Source organism: Numida meleagris, chromosome 1 (assembly GCF_002078875.1).
Source record: "Numida meleagris isolate 19003 breed g44 Domestic line chromosome 1, NumMel1.0, whole genome shotgun sequence".
Taxonomy (NCBI): Eukaryota; Metazoa; Chordata; class Aves; order Galliformes; family Numididae; genus Numida; species Numida meleagris.
In genome coordinates, this window is record NC_034409.1 from 101594007 (window position 1) to 101616531 (window position 22525).

A 22525-nucleotide genomic window follows, 5' to 3' on the forward strand; every position below is an offset into this window, starting at 1 on the left:
TCAGAGCAAATTCTGCTCAGAGTAATGTTTAAATCCTGGAAAATCCACTGATTTTTGTTTGAGGTACACAGGTCTCAGCACTTGGGAAAAGTTGGGAATATTTCTTCATTAAGTGTCCTTGTTATTTGTTATTTTAAATAATGATATTTCACGCAAAGCAACAGTGTAAGATATAAGCTGCTTAAAGAAAAGAAGGAAAAAGATTATAAGAAGTTTTTTCTACTGAAGCTCCAAACAACAGTTGGTCTCTAGCATAAGCACAGTTTCAATCAGAAGTTTTGTAATGAAAACAGACAGTACACTGTAAATAAATTTTCAGAATGCTCTGAGAAATTCAGTTCAACAAAATCTTAATCAGGTTGCCACTCCATATTCATCTGATGGCATTGCTGAATTTGACTTCATCTGCTCCATTGTACTTGAAATGGTTTCTCATGGCACCCATGTATCCAGGTTGGGATGTTGCAGACTGAATGGGTGATGTCTAGATGGATGAAAACATGGCTGACTTGTCAGGCTCAGGGTAACAGCAGGAGCCCAGGGCACACTGATTGGAAGCTGACTGGCTTCCAGCACAGTTCCAGTAGAGTTCCTCCAGTACTTTGTCCTGGGATTTATCCTGAAGGAGGAGATAAAGCACACCCTTACCAACTGTGAGGACTACACCAAAATGGAGAATACAACTGATAAGCTTAATTAAAGAGGTGTTACTCAGAAGCACTGAGGCAAACCATGGTAATGGTCCAAGAGGAGCCCCATAAAATTTAACAACAGGAAATGTGAAATCCTGCACTTTTCCCTGCGAAGGGAGGCTAGGGGGCTGAGGTTGGCCTGGAGAAGAGATGGCTTTGTATCTGCAGGACTAATTCAGGCTTTTATTGAGGTTTGTGGCATTTTGTGGCACAAAAACAAGAGACAATAGTCATAAATTGAAACAAGAGTTGTTCAAGTGAGACACAAGAAAAGACTTTTTCACCGTTATGACAGGAAGGTAGTGAAGTAGGTTGTCCAGAGAGTCTGTGCAGGCTCCATCTTTTGAGTTTTCAAGGCCTGCCCAGAGAAAGCCTTGAGCAGCCTGGTCTGATCCCCAAGCTGAAACTGCTCTGGGCAGGGAATTGGACCAGAGACCTTCTGAGGTTGCTTCCTACCTGAGTGACTGTGGCTCTGTGATTAGATTGCTTTGAACTATGTACTAATAAGAAACACATCATTATATTATTTCATGCCTAGACTGGAAGTTTTATCTTGACCTGCAAGCATTTATCACTCCTTTCAAGAGTGATAGAGTTCAGCCAACATAGCTTCATTTTTTTGCCTAAATATTTAACCATGCTTGTGAACCAAATACAACATCATACCCCACCATACCAAGAGTTCTATGGACAAGCAAAAAATTCCTTGTAATGTATATGGACAAAGAAAAAATAAAAAGTGTATCTGAATAGTGATATCCTTGGCAGCAATACCCTTAAAATCTCTATGTTAATGATTAATGTGATTGATGATTCAAATTTTAAAGAATAATTTACTCACAATATACTGAAAATGATGACTCTGTAATAATGACTGAAATATATCCAAACTCACAAAGCCAGATCAGCCTCCAAGTGTTTAGACACATTAGCATGACATGAAGGTAAGTCCCACTAAAACCTAAGGATTTACTTATATATCATTGTTGTTACATACACCACATTTCAAGAACTAGTACTTAATCAGTTATCAGCACTTTCTTTCTAGCTGCAAAAACATAAGCAATTCAAAGGGACTGATTAATCACTGCCATGGTTCAAAAGTTTAGGAGGTATGATTAGACATTTCCTGCATTTAACTCAACAACAGCAAAAGCATGATTCTCTTCATATGAAACAAACATGGCCAGCCTCCACAGAAAACATACCTTATGCAAAAGAGATAATTTATTGCACTTCACAATAGGTCTATTTCTTTCATGAAAGAAAAAAAATCCACTTTTTTCCACATATTTTCTCTTTCAAATTCCATATTTCATCCAGTCTAGATACACAAAATAAGCACATAGAAAGGTACATGAAAGAGAAGCCAGATATGGGCTTAGAGGGACTTACACTCCTTTATTTGGTGAGAGATTGATGGCAATGGTTAAATGCTTGGTAGAACCATAAGCTTTTAATAGTACAACTCCAGTAAATATTTAATGATAACAGGATCATCATAGATGATCTGCAATGAAATACAAGCTTTTGCCTTTTTATCCAAGATGTGTCTGTTACAGTTAAGTACTTGAAATCTAATTTTGAAAGGAATTTTTTATGCTGTTTAATCTGAACTATTAATTTAGCAAAAAATCTTTAAAAATCTTAGATCCACAGCAAAAAGGTCTCATCAAAGAAAAGGTAGTGTCTGTTTCAGAAAACTTCAGATAAACCTAGTATCCTAGTAACTGCTACTGTAAAAAATTTCCTTTGTCCTAGAAAGCAAAGGTCAAAGAAGTGCAGGGGATGTAACTCATCAGACTGTGTGGAATGAAGCACCAGGTGGCTGAAAATGGCAGGAGGAAAGTCACCCTTTACTTCAAGGCTGTGTTCTAAGTGGCAGGCAAAAGATGTAGCTGTTTACTGCTAGTGTGTAGGAAAGCATAATATGCCACATGTGGTTCTGGTAACAAGAGTTAGCAGCTTCTTTCCCTTCATCTACAAACAATACAATGCACCTTGCATTGTAGGAGCCTTTTTAACTCTGGCCACTACAATTTGAATCACCACTGATGTCTTGGGTAGATTGTCCTAGACTTACATTTATAACTTCAGAAGATGCAGTGGCCATCGATGTTAACAGGGTTTTCAGACATCCTTTCTTTAGCTTAAGGACGGTTAAAACAGAGACTGTGATTCTCTGGATTTTCCTGCTCACCCTCACCAGATTTGGGAGGCAGGGATCCTCCTGCAGAGGGATGGGGCAGACAGGAGGTCAAATCCCCTCCACACCTTACCAGGCTCCTGTGCTGCCTCCTACTGCTAGAGAAGAAAAAACTCCTAAAAATGGTTCTGGGTTCTTCTGCTCCTTTATAATCACCTGTTCTCCCTTTTCCATTGATTATTTGACCATACCTGGGAGATGATCATGGACTTTTCATTGATGACGTTATGACTATGTAACTCTGATAAAACAGATTTTCAAACATAAGCTGCTTAGAACAATGTCATGGTAGAGGATGCAATCCAGTGCTCAGTTGTCATTAGCCTCTTTCCACAATTTGTTAGAATGTCTGTACAACACAAAGATAAATTTCAGAAGAGGATTCAGGGACTCTTACATTGAAAAGGAATGTGTATTCTGACATAAATGGCAAAGTTTATGAGAAAAACAGAATACCTGGCACAGTAAAGTACAATGCCAGTAAGGTACATGAGCCTTTCCAAGTTCTTGTAAATGGAACTAATTCAGAGCAAGAATTTAAACTGATTCTGTAAGAAATTCATAGAGTTATTGTTATTATGTGTTCCTGTATATAGGAACTTTACTCCTAATCACAGTTTTCTAATTTCAACTTAGCGTGAAGGCTCTCAGACATAGGTCTAAAAAAACAATGAGTTTCTACTTGAGGAAAGTAGAAGCATGACTCAAAAGGGTATACTAATGCCACTTCTGAGGAAAGTACTAACTAGCTTATCTATACTAGGCAAAATGTGAGAGGAAAGTCTACAAGGGAGCAGTATTTTCTACAGCTCACCATGTTTTCTTGTTGAAAAATGAAAAGATTGCCACAGACCTTTACTCTTTGTCTTTCATATTAATTTTATTTGCAATACATAAACTTATTAAACAAATATTCTAGAAGTATGACTTTACTCCTTAGCAGATACTTATTTTTTTCTTGTATCTGTCTGCAAATTTGTAGTCACTTCCTTAATACAGTATAAAGCAGAACACACATTATCCTGCTTAATAGTTTTCAGCAGTTAATAGTTATAAGACACAGTTTTCATTACACTCTGAAAATACAGAACAAAAAAATACCATTCAGGTTCCCAGGTTTATATTCTTCTTTAGGAAATAGTAAAATAACATTTTTTTTTCTGTTTTACAGTACTTTATTTATGCTTTATTCAGAAACTAAAAAAATTCTCAGGTGATTGTATAAATTTGAAGTGAGAATCAACAAAATAAAAGACAACACAAGGTTACAGATAATTTAAGATTGCATTTTGTAGCCAATTTTCCTCAGTTATTGTACTTTCTCTTCCAAATGTTTCTTTTTTTTAGCCCAGTAGAAACATTTTTGTAGTTGTCTCTGCCAGAACACTAGCAGTTCTGAGTACAAGCCAATATATATATATTTTCTTCTGGGTTTCTCCTTCTTTGCTTTGAGGCTTCTCTCATTGTCTTTGTCTTTATTAGCAGTAATTTCAGTTCTGTGCTGCTTTTCTGTAAGAAACCCCCTGACTGCCTGTTACAACAATATGCTGGTTTGGCTCAAAGGGTAGTTTTGTGTCATTCCTTCCAGAAAAACAAAAACAAAAAACTAAAGGGGGTAACTCTCCCTATATTAGCATTTTAGCTAGACACGAAGTGCAGTTTTGATGCCAGTCTCCAGTTACCATGCTTTCATTCACTTTGTAGGAGATCTGTAGATCACATGAAATGTATTCCTTTCAGATGAAAAGAGATGGGAGGATGTGCTCCAGGAACACAACACATACATTTATTTACCTACTAACAGCAATTTATGAGACCAGACCAGAGCTAAGACAAAACAACGGGCACACACAAACAGAGATAGCATATGATTAATATAGCTGATTGGTCCTGCAGGACTGCAGTAGGCCTCACATAGGCATGTCCTGATCTAGAAGATTAATTCTATGCAGTAAACATACTGTAAATTCAGACATCAGACTTCAAGCCAATAATCAGTCCTTTAAACAGCCCCAAATCATATGCATAATGGGAACAGTTGGTTAAAGGGAATGAACTGAATCAAACCCAAACTATAACTTGAGAGAAATACAGTGCAGATGTAGGGGATGGCCCTCAACCTCACAGATCCTGCTGTGATCTACTGACTTGCTGCTATTGAAAATTACCTGATGGCAGACATGGCCCATGCCCTTCTAACACAATTCTCTAGTGCTTTAAGATACTTTTCTTTGCAAGATTGTTTTAGTAAGCTATACTTTTGTGTCTAATAGTTCCCAGTTCCAAGTAATCATAGAATCATAGAACAGCTTGGGTTGGAAGGGGCCCCAAGGATCATCAAGTCCCAACCCCCCTGCCACAGGCAGGGCCACCAACCTCCAAATCTGCTACTAGACCAGGTTGCCCAGGTCCCCATCCAACCTGATCTTGAGCACCTCCAGGGACGAAGCATCCACAGCCTCTCTGGGTAGCCTGTTCCAGCACCTCACCACTCTCTCTGTGAAGAACTTCTCCCTGGCATCCAATCTAAACCTTCCCTCCTTGAGCTTGAAACCATTCCCCCTTGTCCTATCACTGTCTACCCTTGTAAAAAGTTGATTCCCCTCCTTTTCATAATCTCCTTTTAAATACTGACATATGGGAATGAGCTATTGTATGTACCCGTAAGTGTAAATGGCAGCAAGCAATGGCATGTTTTCCTATTGTGGTGCAGTCACAGCTGAAGTTACAAGTTACTGCTTTGAGTATTCCCCTTGTGTAGTCTTTCAGTGAAATACCTTACCCTTGGAAACTATTTTACTTTGTTTGTTTACTGCAGTTAATGACTTCTAGCTGTCAGGGCATGATGGGAAGGAAAAGTATTTGGTTTCTATCAGTCAGATTTTATACATACTTCTTTACCTTCTTACTCACTTTCATTCCTTATTTGTTTTTCCAGATGCTTTTTGCCTCAGCCATCACTTAAGTGATATAACCTACTGTGAATTATTTGCACATTAATGGTTTTGATTTCTTTCTAGAATGTCTACTTGAATTCTTGCTACAGAAATACTGAATAAACAGGGTATATATCATTCTTCCTATTTAACGTGCAAGTAAATGGCAAAGGGTGTAAAGAGGGAGCAAAACTATATCTATCCACACACACCACTCTGACCTACCAGTTTTAATAGGCAGCCAGCCTTCCCCAAAGGCTAACATGCAACACTTTTGAAGCAGAGGTAGACTGCACCACTTTGGCCTCACCATTAAGTTAAAATATTACCCCATAAGATAAAGTTCCCCAACATGCCAAGAAGTGATGATAAGCTTTATTTTATACATCCATACACATACAAGTGCTTACTTTCCACCCCAAATTGCTCTATGACCACAGAGTACCTCAGTGGTGCATTGGTGTGTCTACCCATTACTACTTCAGGTTAACTCTAGTTAGCTCCACCAGAGATATCAGTGGCACCTTGTCCTTATCTTCAGTCACTATTTCTGCTACCAAATTTATTTATCATGCTAACAAAGTCAGAACTTTTGCTAAGAGAATCCTGGCAGTGATTTATATATAGTATTAAGAATGCTTTAGTTAATTTAATAGCAATATCAAGAACAGCAAGGCTAATATTTGTGTTGGCACTAAACCATAATCAGTAAAAGACAGGGCATCACACTGCTCAACACAAGAACAGGTCTCTAGTAAGCCATATGACAGATAGCTTCCATAAAAAAATCATCAGAAACTCATGTAGATTGTTCAGTCTTGCTGAGGGCCGAACACTTAAGACCTGCAGCTTGGATGGCTGACAAGATTGAGCACATTCCATCACTTAGGGTACAGAAGGAACTTACTGGAAAAAATCTTCATGCTGGCAGTCATGGAGAGTCTCAAAGACTGAAGTAGCGTACAGCTCCACTGCACTGCTAGCTGCCATGTCTCTATAAACCACATCTCCATGTGCCGTATCTCTGTATGCTGTGCCTCTTTATGCCACATCTTCTGTACGATATGTAAAATGAGGCTAACACTCCTCGATATGTTGGATTGGGAGCTTTTTTCTATAACTCATTCTGTCTCATTCACGCCGATCTGCATCCCACCAACCCCACTCTTTCTTTCTCACATTTTGTGCCAGAGTAGTGAGCCTGGTCAGAGGCAACAGCCTGCACAAAACTGAATTAAGCTTTGAAAAGCTGAATGGAGGTTTTTAATTCAAGTCTCCTGGACCTCTTGTGTTGGATGAGTAGGTTAACAGTTGAGCTAATATGAAAGGGGAAAACATTGCCAAAAAGTTCCAGGAAGATCAAAAAAATCACATTCTTTTCAGTGAATTTACTGTTTATTGCTGTAATTTAGTCTAATTTACACTATAACTCCATTTTGAGGCTCAGCAAGTCAAAACAGCTCTAAAACACATAGCTGTGAACAGGCATGAGCATGAACAAACATGGTCATATGCACAAACATACATATAAGTAAGTCAGTATGGCAAAGCCAACCCTCTCACATCACCCTGTTCATTGCCCCTTTCTGCACTAGTTTGCTCTCCACCATCCTGCCTAGATTTTTTCCCACTGCTGTGGCACAAAACAGACTCCAGTCTATTCTGATGTACTCCATGCTCCCCTGTCCAGTGGGCCTGGCACACCCAATACAGCCCCAGGGAATGAGGAGGCTAGAGACCCAGGGTATAAAGCAGGCACTATGCCAGCACTCACTGGAGGGAGCTGAGTTAATGCTAGGATACAGATAGACATTGCCACTAAGAAGACACAAAAAGCCCGTGCATGTCTCAATGAAAGAGCTGTAACAAGATCTCTTTGTACACACCATCATGTCAAAGACTGGATCCATATGTTCAGCCATGAAAATAGAGCACATGCACAGCTTGAAACACTGCATGAGTGTTCTGAGGCCTACAGAGCAGACTTAACTTCACATATTATAACTTACATTTTCAACTTTACACATATAACTTAAATAAGTAAGGTGAAAGTTATGCCCAAGCATAGTCAAGGCCTTGCATGTAGTGAGCTATTAAAGAAGCCATCTCAAAATCACAGAGGCATTATTGACTGTAACAGAAATGCATGAAGTGTTCTCAAGTTCTTATCATCTGTTATAAACATTTCAATTGTTTCCAAACATTCTTCATTACATAACTAGTGATGTTAATGTAAAATTTTCCAAATGAAAAAGGTTCATAAGTAGTTTTCAGGAACATTAGGTGAAGCTGCCCACTTCCATCATGCCAGAAATATCTAAAGAGCCAATTAAAGGATGCATTTCAGGAAAGGTATGCATATCATCCAGGGTACTGCAAAAGTTTACAGTGCGGTGGAAATGCTCATGACATATAACAGATTTCAACTCATTTGATCGAAGGGACTTTGGAAAAAAAACACAGAATAGAGTTATTAAAGAAAGGTAGATACTCTTTATTATACTCTTTCAGCACAGTGTCTTGGAAAATGTGGGCATATTAGGTCTTACATTTTCTTTGTCTAGTGTTTGTTTCATGTGATCACTTGCGGGGCAGGTGCAGAGAACATCTCATTTTACACATGTTCTTGCATAAAACTTTTGGCCTTGGAGCACCTGTTAGAACTAGTTTAAGTTTTTTCTCCTGGACTCAAACTCTCTCAGCTGTTAGTAATTAGAAAAAACAAAGCAGAACTACCACGTGGATGCAGGCCCTGAGACAGGGGAATGCCAAAGAAAGCAGCACAGATTTTACAAGGATGCATGTCATATTTTTTCCCTTGGCAGTACAACCTTAGAACACCAAGTTGAACGCCAGCTACTCTGAGAGTCAAGCAAACAGCAAAGTGTTAGAGGTCTAAACTTTGATCAGAAAGGACAGCACCTAGATGCAAGCCATAATTCTGCAAAGCAACTGTGTTTATAAATGTGAATAGAAAAATTCTATAGGGAAAGATAGTTTAAAATTTTTTGATTGAGTAAAGCTGGGTAGTTTTCTAAACCCTTCTAAACTTGCACTGGCATTTGTTTTATTTACTGTTGTTCTTGTACGCTATCACATCAAGCTAGTCTTTATTTGTAGTCTTTAAATGCTTTATAAACCATTCTTAGCTTATGAAATTAGTACATTTGCAGAGAATTATTATTTCAATATATACTAAATAGTTTCTACACTGAAGAGATGTCATCTGTGTGCAACCAGAAGATTGACTTACTAAAGCACATTCTCTCTGGCAATATATACAAAACTTTACATTTGGCTTTTATCAGTAAGTTTCAGTCCAATTAGGATATATTTCAATGGAAAAAAGAGTGTCCTGATCTTAACAGGAAAAGACTCAATTGATTAGGTATTCTTTACCATACAAAGTAAAGCAATAGTACATCACATTATATATAAAATACCTAAAAGTCAGTGAGAGAGTATCTTAAATTACTTATGCCACCTATAAACTTCTACCAGAGAATTTAATAGAGAAACATGCTATCTACCTTTAATGTAACAGATAAGTTGGCTTTTAATAAATCAAATGCAAAAGTTAAAATAGGTTAGGAAAAAAATAATGTTATTCTGGGAATCTACTTACCAATTCTATTTGTATCGCAATTCACTGAAGATACTAACTTACAAGAGAAAATTGAAACCATCTCTCTTTTTAGATTTCAGATGCAATCATATTAAAATACTTGTATTTGGTAAAATTTTAAGCAATACTTTGAGCAGCATGTCCTTTTCGAGATCTTCCGGAGTCATCTTTTGCTTTTCCACTCCAAGAAAATTAATTAGAAATTGTTAATGAAAAAAGGATGGCTGCTGGGATAGCACCTTCAGATGATCTTTAAAAAAAAATAACGTTAACAAAAAAAAACCAAACACCTTGTACTCTACTCACCTTTTTCTGTTGCCATTGACATAAAATCATTATCTGCTGTTGAATTCCTCCACCAGATAAAGGACAATCACAAAGTACACTGTGTTTACTTTCTGTGGGCTACTTTTTCAGGGGTCTCAGACATTCCTATACACTTGCAATGGTCCACTGTACACTCCTTAGAGAGCCAAGAGTCTTCAAAGTGTATTGAGTGCTATACATTATTTCATCCATCTTATTGTCCAGCTGGCCCCACTAGTGCTAGGCCAGTTTTCCCCTCTCAGCCTCAATCTGTTTGTGGGATGAATTCCCTAAAACTCACAGAATCAGTCAACACTGCATTGTCAGCTCAAAACCACATTGTTATAGAAAAACAAATGGAAAAAAAATGAGCAGCGTTATCATTTGATGATGGTAAAGCTAATATTTTAACTAGATAAGTTATAAACCCACTACAGATAAAAGTTACAACTTCGGGATGAGTCAAGAAATCATGGTTAATGAATAGGGATCATAACAATATGCAGAATGTTTAAATTATTATAGTCCTAAGCCATATTTAACTCCAGACCTGGCTGATTAGTGAATAATGAGACATCAGTGGAATCACTGCCTTCAAATGATGCCCATCAGCTGGCAAAACATTATTTCCCTTGGAAGGCCTAGTACTGTCAGGGGGCTGGTGTTAACCCCATAGGACATGGTGCAGTGCTTTTCTGGTAGGACTTCTTTCGTGATTCCTGTTTGCCTCTCCCCTCTGGCCATGGAGCAGTTAATGCCTGAGGTATGGCAGCAGGAGAATGAGACAGCAGGGGCAGACAGGAGGGAATCATGGAAGTTAAATGCTGTTAGATGCTGTTAAAGCCATCCATTATGTCATCTCTAAAAGCTGGATGTCAACAGCCCAGGGATGAAGGGGTGCTTTTGTATTAGAAGTCGTTTGTACAGTTTTCAAGAAACCTTTGTTTTGACTACTGTTGCAGAGGAAGAAAAGAGAACAGAAATAAGCACAAAAATCAACTAAACTTAACATGTTGAAAGTAAGTGATGGCATGGAGAAGGGCTAGGAGCCTGATGACCTTATCACTTAAGCAGCAAGTCCTACCCTACTTACAGTCAGATCTAATACTTTTCTAAAACAAGCTCTGGAAAAAGATGAAAGAGATGATGTATCTCTAAAGGTTTAGCAGGTTTAGAGACAGAAAACAGCCTTCTACATGGGAATAATCTAAACAAAGGAGATTAAGAGTTTACAATAGCTCTTTGAGAGAAGGCAACAATCCCCCAGTTGGCACTACATTAAAATGATTTTAATCATTCTAACGGAGGAGATGGATGCTTTGAGAAAGAATAATTCCATAGTGGTACTTTTAGGAGGGGAATTAATCTGCATTTATTAAGCAAAAAGCCTCTTTTTCATATTTTCCAAGCACATGAAAAAAGAAAAATTAGTCCAGGATAGAATGGAGACTATGAATAATTCCAATTTCATCAAAGAAGAAATGGAGATGGAGGAAGGAAGACAGACAGAAATTTCTGCTTTACTACAGCATGAGGTTTTGCTTTAAGGCATTTTTGGATTTCTGTTTTTTTATTATTATTATTATTTTAATTAATTTTTATTTTAGCAAGATGGAAAGGAGCATTTTGTTTGACATCCACTTCTAAACAAGTATTTTATGAAAACCTCATCCTTAATGTTTTCACCCAGAGCTCATATTACAAATCTTAAGGGCAAATAGCCTTGCATTTAGCAGTTGCTATGCTTTCATTATCTGATGACAGTTAAAGATCCAGTCCAATGACTTGGAACTGTTTCACATAGGAAGAATATATGAAACATCACCATTTCACAAGGCTTTTTTCTACTAGAAGACATGCTATCATACACAAGGATCATCTCCTATCATCAGAATCAAGCCATGAGTGTTATTGCCAAATAAGTGGCTTTAAGTACACAGCAAAGTCATTCATTTCAAAGGCACAATAAAAACAGAAATGCAAAGGCCAACAGAATGACCTGCGAGGCACAGCAATGTGCGACTTCTCCCTAGGCCCCTTTCCTCTCCCACTCTAGAAACTGTTTTTCCTCTCCGTTTTCTCCTGGACAAAGGCCAACTTGCAGGCCCCCAGATTCAACAACTGGGGCCCTTCCACTCTAGGGCAATCATTAACATTGCCTAGCTTGATCTCCTCAATAAAACAAAAGTGCTTCGACCAACAGGGTTGTGGACCACCCCGCCTCAGACCTAGTCATGCATATATTTATTTATCAGATTCTCTTTTACTTTAGTGGAACAATAAATTCAGAAGCTTCTGCCTTCATAAGTGATAGACACTGAGATTCAAAGTCCAGAATTGCCCAGTGGTTCATTTCATCAAAGCAATTCAAATATCACTTTGAGTTTTAAGAGCACTCAATCACATTTGTAATAAAACTTTGTTATTACTCCAGATTAACTTGGAATCTTGTAGCACAAAATAATAAATAAAAACATCTGAAGAACAGATGACTCTTTTCAGCCCTGGTATATACAGCAAGGACTTAAAATCTGCATTTGTATGGACCTGAATTTGGCCTCTTTCTCCTTTGGCTGCATAGATTTCTGAAGGTCATGATGGGGAGTTCAGAGCATTGTGTTTCTTGCAAGATGTACAGCAGAGAGCTTTGTTGCGTAAAATTGCTCTCAAAAATGTCAAATTCTACTGTGTTGTCCTGTGTAGATTCCAATTCAGGGCTGACTGGTAGTGATGTGGGATATCCCCTCATTTCAGAACAATCAGCATGGACCCAGGAAGGCTACTGTTAATAGTATCCTCAGCCAGCAACAGAAAAAGCCTTTTATTTGGACTCTGCATATTTTTGAGTGAGACATAAATTTGAGAGTTACTTTTTTTTTTCTTTTTTACATTTGCAAGAAGTTTAATGCCTGTCTGGGATTTTGATAAGGAATTCATTTTAACCATTTCAGTTCATAGTTCATCATTTCTATATAACTGGACTTTCTGAAACAAAACAGTTAACAGGATCCAAGAAAATTCTTATTTTCCTTCCTATTTCTTCCTCCATCTTTCTCACTATAACATTTCATTCTGCCTTTAATATTTATTGCTCTTTGCACAAAGGTAAGCAAGTGATATCAGTAACCCATGTCTAGCTTTTTCTCTCAAATATAGTAACATTATGAGTCAAGATCCAGGCATGGCCAGTTGTTTGCCTTGTATCTCACAGGTTGAGGGTTCTATCAGAACTAATGTTGCTTACTAATCTAGTTAATTAAAATTTGCCAGGTGAAAATGAACTGAAAACATAGTCACAGATATAGATTGTAAACATATATTTTCTGTCTGGCTCTAAATGTGAGTGACTAAATAGTGTGGCAGATGTACTGAAGTATGGATCTTGGGTGGGTGGCTTGGTCATATGGTAAACCCCACTGTGTTGCTGGGAGGAAACAATGGTGGACGTTAGCCTTCAGGGCACCTGCTGAGTGCACCTTTTCCTCCCTTGGCCAGTTTGCTAGCATCTTGCAACTCCATCAGTAGAACAGAAAATGCAAATTCCCAGAAACAGCTTTTCTCAGAAGTGCTTTATTGTAGCACATGCACGAATGTGCTCTCAATCACTGTTCTGCTGATGATTTTTGTTGAAAACAGCAGATTCTTACAGGCAGCAGGGCAGCACTATTACAGCAATTCCCAGGGAGAACTGGTGCTACCTCTTAATGGCCGAGATTGCACCTCCTACTTTCAAAGTGTTTTGAGTTGGTGGTATGATAATGGTTCCAATATTTGCTTAAATTAGCTTAAATAACTTTACCAAGAAAAAGAACAAGAAAAAGGGAAAACTTTTGTAAATGCATAACAGATGCACCAGTGCATGATGGGATGAACACAGAACAGACTTGGACCTGTCATCACTTTCCTCACAGTCGCATTCTTCCTGTGGTTCATGTGGCCTACACCTGTGATATACTGGCAGCAAGGCATGAGAGGCTCCCGGGTTCAAAGCAAAGGCTCATACCTTTGTTCCTGCCTGTAAGTCATTTTGCTTTTAAGCTTTTCCCTCTCTGTCATCAGTGTTCTCTTTCACATGTAGCAGCTCAGACTATATACCAAGACATTTTTCATTTTTTTGTGTGTGCACGTGTTTCTTTTTTTTAGTATAGAGGATACCCATCAAAGCATGATACAGACAGTAGAGCAAAAAGTTACACAAAAGTCATAATTATAGAAAGCTAAATAGGTTTAAGCATGCAGATTCTTGACAGTCTCCGAATCTTTGCTGCACTGCATGAATAGAGATTTGACTTTAACATGTTATGAAAAATCAGAATTTCATTCTCATTTCTTTATTTCTTTCTCCAGCAACACCGAAGGGTTCTTCAAACAGAACTGGTAACAGCCTGGAGTACAGGTCAGTAATACATCTCAAGGGTTTTTTAAATGGGGAGTGAAGTGTAAAACTAACTGCACAGTAAGACCAAATAGATTTCTTTGACTTAAGATTTACCATCCTTTGTGTTTCCAGCTACGTATACTGAAACATATTGATCTGAAGTTGAAATATGAGTGAAAAATATCTGCACTTGTTCTGATGCTTTCCATGTTGGTTTTTACATTCGTACGGCTTTGCTAGAAATAAAGCCCATATGTAGCTACAGTGGTATTCTGTGCATTTTAGTGCATTTTAGAGTATGCATTTCTGCTCTTAAACTTTTCTGTCTCTCTGACACAAACACTACTGCACATCAGGACAAAAGCTTCCCAAAGTAACTGATAAATTGTATATTATACACTTGACATGCTTTTAGAAATTCTGCAGAATTTTAGTGGCATCCTGAAGTGGAAGATATTTGACAGACTTATCCACTCTTGACGTTTGGAAATTGGCTTTAAACATATTCTCTTTTTTAAAAATAATCTGGTTATTTCATGTTCTTGTGACAGTATGTTATCTGATTGTGTCTATCCTGTATCTGTTCTGTAACTGTCTTTAATGATCTCCCTTCATCCCAGGCCTCCCAGCATTAGCTGGTATCTGACAAGTCAGGGCCAGAATTCCTGGTAACTAAAAAGCATTCTTCCTAAGCAAGATATGAGCCTGTTAAAAACAGCAGCCAGCTTTGTTACAAAGCATGCAGTTTTAGTTGACACTGAACAGAAAGTTAGTTTTTAGCAGCAATTTTATAAATCTCTTGGTGGCTTCACTGAATCTGTAGTTAGACTTAGTTACTCTCAAAACCTTTTCATTTATCTTCTTTCCAGTTATGAAACTAACATGAGATCCACAGTTTGCTTATTTCATTTTGTTCTTATTTTAACATTCAGTTCCATGCAGAAAATGCTCACTCTGAAGCACCTAAGGAAGCAGGTGAAAAGACCTGACTCATCAGAGGGGAAGTTACTATGGTTTCTGTCTTTCCACTAGAAGTTAACTTTTCTATGAAGGCTAAATTGAAAATGATCATCCTTCTTTTAATCCAGATATTTAACATATTTTTCAATTCCACAAAGCCAGATAATATCTCCAGAAAGAGTTAAAAGTGAAAACTGAAGTATGACCCACCTCACCTTGTACCATTGCAGCCCAGCCATGAAGAGCCTACGAACTGGTCACCTGCACAGCCTACAATGAAATCAAGCCTGCCTTCAGCTCTTATGGGACAAAAATCATGACTTTGTTGCCAGTTGTATTCTATATGCTTAATACAAATACATACAGATATGTGCCATCCTCAAAATATCACACAGCCTCTGAAAAAAAAAATTGAAAACTCTAAGTCATAGTAGTGTGGAACATAGGGAGATAAACCTTGATCAGAGAGATGAGATGGAGTAATCCACATTTCCTCATGATGTCAGTGATAAGAAATGATCACATCATGCCCTGCTTATCTACCTTTTTCCAAAGTGCCATGAAGGAAGAAAAAAGTTTTGAAGCATCTCTGATAAAAAGGTTAGATTATGCCAGACCCAGGAGACAGTCCCGTAATTTCCGCTTGTCGCTTACACTTGCACTCCATTGGTTCTTCCTCTAGGACATCACAATCAGATGGCATAAAGAATTTTGAAGTCTCCATGGGTTTTGCAACACAACATACATATTCTCTTTGGGCATCATGTACATCCCATCAATTTCAATAAAATAACTATTCTATTTTCCAAAAATCAGTCCAATATTGAAAAAAAACATATCACAATAGTATTTTAATGAATTAGTAAAGCTGGCAAAGACCTTAGAAATGCAAAACTTGCTTAGTCTAGATCATTTTTATAAAGGCTGAGGACTCTTGATGGTAAAGTTCTTCAATAATCAATATTTCCTTTGTTATTGCTTTTTTAAAATAAAAATCCATTTTTCAATATTAAATTGTTCTTTAAATTGTAATTTACACCAGACAAATTGAAAGAAAGATAATCTCTTAAAATGATCTTAACTGACCCCATCCAAAAATAACTGATGAACAGTTTATAGTTCTGAAAATTCTTATGTAGAAAAACTAACATTAGGCAGACTACAGATGATGGTGGTCCTTTTTGGACATAAACAACTAAAGCAAGATAATTCTTGTTTGTTTTCAGGACAACTACAGTTTATATGTTTTTGATTTTATAGATTATTTGAGATTTTGTGCAGAATGAGGATCTAGCCTACATTTTACTCAAGGAAGTAATGAAATTTTTGTTGGTGGCAATGCAAGCTGATTCAGAGTGAAATATTTATAGGAGACTTTGAGCTGTCCCTGAAAAAAATAGCACTAATTCCATGTATTCTTTCACAGAAACAAATGCGGAACATAACAGTGAAAAATGAGAAAGGACAAGGGCATTCACATAATCCCAAGGAAACTCAAATTAACTTATGACAAATATGAGTAATTTTACTCCTTTACACAGTTTTTTATCTGAATGAGAAGGCATACATTAATAGATTGTTTTCTGTGGCTTACATTTGCATTCTCAGTCAATTATCCATCATTATGAAGTGAAACTTATGAATATTTCGAAAACTGTTCTCTAGAACAATCACATGAAGAGGTCATCTGCATTTTTTCTAATATGTGTTTTTTTTTTACTTTTTTCTTTCTTTTTTCTCCAGAGCATCTTGGAAGTCCCCTTTATCAACCAGTGTGGGGGAAAAAAGTCACTCAGTGAGTATGAAGTGACGTAGGAACTTGCCTACATCAATAATTTCTAGCAAAAACATGACTCGTTTTAGAAGTCAAGGTAGACTGGAGGTGGCAATTGTTTCCTTCTTCTTTGTCACAATGCCCCATGTGAATGGTTCTATTAGTGATACTAAAGTCTTTGATCCTACTTAAATAACTAATGACTCATGTCAGTATTCCTGTTCTGCATTATCTTCAAATAACAACAGCAAAAAGAGAGATTCTCTCTTTCTGCGTCAGTGTGAAATTCTTGCCGTGGTAATATAATCACTTTTTTAATATCCATGTCCTGGGCAGCAAGTTTGCTTTGAAGAACTGAGTATAACAGACAATCACAATAATTTAAAAAACTGTAAGTTTTCTTTAAAAAAAAAAAAAGACTATGTATAAGAGAACTAAGTACATTAACAGATATTCTAATGAATACTGTTCTAGCTGTGCTAGTGAGCTGAACATTTTTACATACAAATGCTTCTTGAACATGCATGCACACCCACTGATCTAAGATGATGTCTCTAAACAAATTTAAAGTGGAATAACTTTGAAGAGCAAATAATATTTCAAATGATGGAGCAGATATATAGAGGTTCAAACACATAGGAAATACTTAATTCAAATTCATAAGGCCCGAAGGAAAACTTGTACAAAATAGAAGTTTTGGTTCAAATTTAACTTGGGGGATAGGGAATATGAGGTGGCTGACATAATTTCTCTAATTTAAACCCTTCACAGTGATTTGTAGGACTCGCAAAGCATTCTGTTAGGTACTACATTCAATTAGGGAAAGAAAAATACAGATTTTTGCTGGTTCTATTTTCTCTTAATTCCTATGGCGATATGAAGTGCTTTTTCTCCCAAAAGTTAGAATTTTAAGGCTATTTTATATCTCTCTACCAGATGGGGTTTCCAGGTCAGCTTCTCCATCCTATGCTAAAGAGGAGCAGTTTCTTACAGTACAAATATAAGAAGCTGGACATATGCTTGGTTTGTAAAACAAGAGTTCTTCATCCAATTCCAGAGAGTAAAATGATAAAAAGGCCAAGTAACATCAAACCTACAAGTCATATAATAAACTCCAAATTTGAGATACATGAAAGTCTGTAAGAAAGAAACATATTCAATGTGCCTTCACAACATCTTATTGTATGAAAATCGCACTTCTGGTATCAACTTCTCTTTTCTCCTAGGCAAGTGTAGAATATTACCAGCCATTCAAACATTTGACAAAAAGTAAAACCATATTTTCTAAACATAGCTTTGCAGCTACTCTTGGATTGGTTTTACTACATGCAGGTGAAGATTCCATGCAAGGAGGAGGCTCATACACAGAATAGCCATGGACAAAGAGAAAACTGGACACTCATCACTATCCTACATTTTACTTGCATACCGAATATGGAGGATTGAGTTTATCCTCTTTACCTCTAAAACAGACAACAGTCCAAAAGAGCACCTTAAATATGGTATTTTTTTTTCCCATTTCTCTCTCTTCCTTTATGTCTCCCCTTCCTCTTCAGAGCTCCCTCTCTATTCTTTTCCCATCTATTAGGTAAAATAATTTGGATGACCACAGTCACAATATCATACTTTCAGTCCAGTGTAAAACATTTGGATGTCTTCTAGCAAAACCTTCCATGCTTCATTTTATTGTCTGTGAGAAACACCATTAGACCCACACTTGATACCTTGTAGAAAAAAAAAATTATATTTGCCTTTCCAAATTGGAAGGTAGGTCACCATATACATTATTAAACACATGGTGTGTTAATAGCAACAGCAGAAAATCTAGCTGTGTAAAAAAGTGTGGTTTAAAGTGCAAATAGATTTAATATCTTTTATATTAAATGGCCAATCCATGTTTGACTAATGAAAAATCTGTGAGAGTCATACACTGCAGTTATTATTAAAATTTATTATATTATTAAATATTTATAGACATGACTAAAAATCTCATTAAGTGTAGCATCAATGTGATAATAAAATTCATAAAAACATTGCCCTTTTTTTCCTGATTAGATCTCATCCACTTTTCTCACCAATCTCTTTAATTTGTTCTGCAGTAGTCACATGGGCATAAATGAAAAAATCCCAAACAGCTGTTAGTTTTATAATATATTTAAAATTAATTTTTATTTGCCCTCTGAAAAACATCCTGGAAACTTGTAGGTGCTGAAACCCAGATATTTGGCACACATCTGAATCATATGCAGGTGGAAATTAGCAGTATGTATTTTTCTAAAATGAATATTTACTTTCTTATAATTGCAAACAGCTTAGTCTTAATAAAGAAGCGTTCACTCTTCTGAGTAGATATTTACTTTACACTTAAAACTGAAACTGGCAACTTTAGGGCTTTACTAAGATAAAAGCACCCAAAGATTTATGAAAAGTCTTGGTTTTGGTGCTTAGACAACATGAGCACTTGCCCATACTTTTTACTGGAGATTCTCTCTTGGCTTTTGTGGTTGTGTCTTTGACAGCTTCCAAGACCTACCCGTGGCCAGAGACCACAAAGCACATCCCATGTGGGGAGCTGTAGTCATGATGAGCAGGCAGCAGGTGTGTCAGGTGATCCAGTGTCCCATTGGACAGGCAGGCTGCTCTTAACTGGGTCAGATTTGCTAACACTGTCAACCTTCCTTCCCTAATCCCATATCTGAGCTCCCCAACAGCTTCACCACTCACAGAGCTCTCAAGCTGGTCCTGAGTTGGTGAGTCACCAGCAAGTGAAAGGCCTCCCATGGGATGCTCTTCAGTTGTATAAAACATAAAGCTATCTTCCTTTCCAAAAAAGTTATTTTTCTTTTTAAATAAATTGTGCAAGAATCTAACATATGCCCTTGTATTATGAGAAATTTGAAGTAGCAGTACAAATACTGTACATCAACCAAAACATCGGGAAATGGAGTAAAAAAAGATTTGGAAAAGATCTGGTACTAACAGTACTGGTCTGTGGTGGTATCATACCTATTAAAAACTGAAGTCAGTCTGTGTGGACAAAATGTACTACAAAACTCGTGTTTGCTTACATTTGAGGCAAACATGTCTTAGACTAAATGGAAAGCTGCAAAGCTGACGTACAAAGATTATCCCTGCTGATAACAGAAGCACTCAGAAACATCACTGGTTGTCTGAGACATGAGAAGGAGCAGAACTATAGCCGGAGAGTACAGCTGGAATACTTGGCAGTGCTTTTCCAGTTTCACTGTACTACAACCTGCTTCTGTTACATAAGAAAATGTCAGTTTTTCCTTCCTATCTAGCAACAGAAAAAAATAAAATAAAAAAAGAAGCTGGTTGAAAAAGCCTGGATTGCTAAAGAGGAGCACAGGCAATAAAATTGTGCAATCAGTTTTAAATGAAATAGAGCACTTCAAAAAAAAGCTCTGTTGTATGCAGTACAGACAAAGAAAATGGTGTAACAGAGTGCTTGACATGAGCTTTGTCCAGCATTTAGCAATAAAATAATTTCAAAACAATAGAATTGTAGACAAGAAAACAGAAATTAATAAACATATCCACAATTAAAGATTTTGTTCTTGAAGTAAGAAGTCCAGAATTTGAGGTAAACCTTCATGTACCCCAGGCAGAGACCAACAGATACTCAGCCCCTTGCTCTAGAGGACAGAGCACCAGGCAGAGATGCCAAGACAAATCTGATTGACCATTTGCTTTTCTCTCCCAGGCAAACATGGTATGAACAAAGAATGTGAATTCTGCACTTCTGCTACAGGTACCTGTGTATGTGTAAAGTGAATAATACTCATGGGGTGGAGCTTCCCATTACAGCTGAGCAGAGATCTTTCTGCACATTGTGCAGTGGGGTAAATGTGGGGTGGCCAAGGGCTGCAAGCATGACCAACAGTCATGAGCTTATCGGCTTTTCTTTTACTTGCCTTTGTATCCAATGAACTAAACTACCCACTGCAAAACCAGACTGTCAGCAATGTTAATCTGTGAAAGTTATTAAATATCAAATGCAGTCATTGTTAAAGGAGGTCAGATGACTCTGATTTTAGCAATGCAAGGCCTAATGATCTCTTATTTTCCTGCCATTTCCATGTAAATTATAAGCTATGTGAATTTTAATGCCTGGTTCATCTATAAATTTGAAAACTATACTGTCAAATGAAATCGAAATTCATACTAGATTAACAAGAATGAGGTTAAGCAGTGAATTTCAGAAATAGAATACTGGATTTTTCTGAACCATGTTTTATTGAAGCACCTGGAAGCACTCAAGAATCATTTCAGAAATTGAACTTTTAATTCATTTAAAATTTCAAATTAGCTCATCTGTATATCTAGAAATTTAGCACTGTTTAAATATTTGTACCTGAACAGTGAAAAATATCCCTATTTAATAACAATAGATCTGAAGTTTGTAATTCTTAATATAACCACGAAAAAAGGAACAGAATTGTAATTTAATATAGCTTAACTGAATCACTTAAGTGCTATATGTATTAAAGAAGTTATTCAGTTTTTACATTAAGCAAAAGTAGCACCTCTTCATATTTGACCTTTTCAGACTGAACAGCTTAACTTAAAATCTGTTCTTAAAAATGCACTTTTCCTTTTCACATTTGGGTAGAATTCACAGGGAATATTCCACTGTAGTTTGTTTCGCAGCTGTGCTTTGGGGAAGGGTTCTACTGGCACTCCTTGGCACACAAGGCAACGAGGAAGAGACAACGGCTGTTAGGACCAGGCTTTATCACTCTGGTTCTGAAACCACCTTCAGCAGCATTTCAGAGACACATGGCCTTGTCAGTTTGTATTTTAGGAAACCATGTGGTAGGTTCTTATAAATAGGTAGAGCTGCTTCCAGCAATAAGGATTTCCTTCATCCGCCACTTAGAAGTTGCAAAGACTGATCTGAAGGCCACAGAAAGGAAGAGGATGCAATTGTGTTGTAAAGAGACCACAGAAAGATAAAAGCTCAGACTGAAAATTCAGGTTGAGATTTTGGTCACCTGATAGATGAATGTTAAGCTAGTGGCAGATAGTGTTTCATATAAATGCTGTTCGTGATTTTCAGTGTTCAAACTCTGACATGAAATTAAGAAGAAGAACATATTATTAAAATTTTAGTTAAAATTATTAACGTTATTGAAATCGTTATTTTTCAAGTGTCATTGGAAAAGGAAAAAAATATAAATGACAAGAGAAGAAAAATAACAATAAATGACACAGTGAAAATAGAGAGTAGGCACACTGCATGTGCTCACAGATCTGACTCTATCCACCCCCGGTACTTGTACCTGCGTCAGAAAACTGCAGCTCATGAGTCCCTTGTCTCTTCTACAGTTCACTTCCCTCTCTCCGCTTGCACTTCACTGGAATGGCATGGCCCTGAAGACAACAGGTGTATGTAAAATCCCTGAAGTTACTAATTAATTAATTGCAATTAATTGCAATTTGACTTTGTTTTTAGTACCAGGCTAGTTCAGAACTACAATAAAAAATCTTTTTCTAGATAACTGTACATGCGAGACATCACAATCATTACTCTGAGCACAGTTCTGATGTCACTGAAGTAGGAAGGCGTCATCCTTGATACGAGTTGGGGTCTGGCGCAGACTCAGTTTTTTCTTGAGTCTTTTTCC

General features: G+C 37.2%; 1 long non-coding RNA gene across 1 annotated transcript; it reads left to right on the top strand.

Annotated features, from left to right (window-relative positions):
- LOC110392860 lies at positions 13644-21980 on the top strand. The gene is made up of 5 exons (XR_002434657.1): positions 13644-13782; positions 14113-14161; positions 16847-16898; positions 20602-20649; positions 21537-21980. It is a non-coding gene; the product is annotated as an uncharacterized LOC110392860 (long non-coding RNA).